Source organism: Micropterus dolomieu, linkage group LG09 (genome assembly GCF_021292245.1).
Source record: "Micropterus dolomieu isolate WLL.071019.BEF.003 ecotype Adirondacks linkage group LG09, ASM2129224v1, whole genome shotgun sequence".
NCBI lineage: Eukaryota > Metazoa > Chordata > Actinopteri > Centrarchiformes > Centrarchidae > Micropterus > Micropterus dolomieu.
The window spans coordinates 27,441,526-27,443,599 of NC_060158.1; the positions used below are offsets into that span (position 1 = coordinate 27,441,526).

The 2,074-nt window shown below is 35.4% G+C and overlaps 1 protein-coding gene across 1 annotated transcript in view; it reads left to right on the top strand.

Annotated features, from left to right (window-relative positions):
- LOC123977056 (retinoic acid receptor beta-like) overlaps positions 1-2,074 on the top strand; it is a 182,034-nt gene that overhangs the window by 176,669 nt on the left and 3,291 nt on the right. The window lies entirely within an intron of this gene.

Here is a 2,074-nt window from a genome sequence, read left to right on the forward strand (position 1 = left end):
ACAAATTTAAATTCATTTCAAAATGTGAAATTTGTATAGGCCATACTGTAAATAGCTTTTTAACTTTTATCTTAATTTTATTGTTTATTTTCATTTTGCCCTATCTTTCTAAATTATGTGTCATTTTTTTCACTGTTTCAGAAACTGCTGCAACATGCAAATATCCCCAGTGCAGGATCAGTAAAGTCTTATTTTATTTTAATCATGTCAGGTTCATTAACAATCTCCATCTAACCATTCCCCCCTGTTTTAGGTGCACACATATTGCATATTTGTATTATATATTTATAATATATGCTTAATATAATATGAAATATTCTAAACAATTCAAGTTTGGGCTGTCAGGTTACTTTTGAAACTGAATATTTAAAATAAAAATGTAATTAAATTTTTTTTTAAAGATAAAGGACAAAAGATGTTTGCAGTTACACATTAACAAGGTCACAGTCATGTTTATTTATTAAGTACAAGGGTAAAATCTAGCTTGTATTGTTGTGTTACTTTTGTCCCAACTTATGGGGTCAATGTGCCACTTATGTTTAAAGTAAAATTATATGGAAGTCATTCTACATTTGTACAAAATACCACCTGATGTTGATAGACCACACCTGTGAGTTAGTGACCACAGCAAAAATATATCTGTCTGAAACATTATCTTTTAAAATCAGGTTTTTCTGAAAAATGGTACTTTCGCCCATACTCTCCCCTATATATTTTAAACATTTTTTTTAAAAATCACTTCACATTAACCCTTCAACATTGTGCACAGATATTCTTCCTTTGTAAAAGCCTGATTACTCAGCCTGCTATCAGAGCATCAATGCATTTTCTTTGAGTTTATAAAAGTTTAAAAGAGACTTTGTCTCATAATTTCCAACTTCATGTTTTATTTATTATGAACACTTATCTGCTATAGAAGCCTTGTTTTATATCCAGAGTGGGACACTGATTTTACTCTAAACATTCACCATGCAAAGGAGATATTTCTTAGAAGGCTTCATTGACGTAACAGGGAAAGGTAAGACAGGTCTAGCTTAGAGTCTTTAGCTGACCCCACAAGTGTTCACTGACCTTCCAGCTTTAGTTATTTCTCACATGTAACTGTACATGTTAGGGAGACGACGGTCTCAGAAATAAATTATAATCACTGGAGCAGTGCTGAGGATGAATTAGAGTTTAAAAGTCTGATAGCTTGGGGGGGAAATCCGTTCTGCAGTCTGTCTGTAAACAACTATGTCTCCTCATTCTGTCCAGTTAAATATGGTGTGCCTCAGGGGTCGGTCTTAGGACCCATTTTGTTTTCCTTGTATCTGCTTCCCCTTGGACATATTATCCATAAACATGGCATTTCTTTTCATATTTATGCTGATGACACACAAATATACTTGCCCGTCAGATCCACAGACCCTGGAATGCTGAGTTCACTTAACAACTGCCTTTGTGAAGTTAAAAAATGGATGTCAAATAATTTCCTCCAGCTGAACTCAGACAAAACAGAAATCCTGGTCATCGGGTCCTAGCAGATGGCAAATCAAATACTGCCATCTGCTGGTTCGCTAGTAAATCACATTAAGCCTGTGGCAAAGAACCTTGGTGTTTGGTTTGATAGTAATTTAAATTTCGAGAAGCACACCACAAAGCTTGTTCAATCATGTTTTTATCAACTTAGAAATATAGCAAAAATTCGATCTATGTTAACTTTTAAGGACACCGAGACCATTTTACACACCTTCAACTCATCACGCCTGGATTATTGCAACAGCCTTTTCACCTGTTTAACCCAAAAATCTATTGATCGACTCCAGACTGTCCAGAACTCAGCTGCCAGGCTTTTAACCAGAACAAAGAAATATGACCACATTACTCCTATTTTAGCTTCATTACACTGGCTCCCAGTATGTTTTAGAATTGACTTTAAAATTTTATTGATCACTTTTAAAGCTCTTCATGGCCTCTTGCCTTGTTATATTTCTGAACTTTTAGTCCCATACGCACCAGCACGTACCTTGAGATCCTCGGGCAGAGGTCTGCTGTCTGTTCCAGAGTCTCGACTGAAAACTAAAGGGGACAGAGC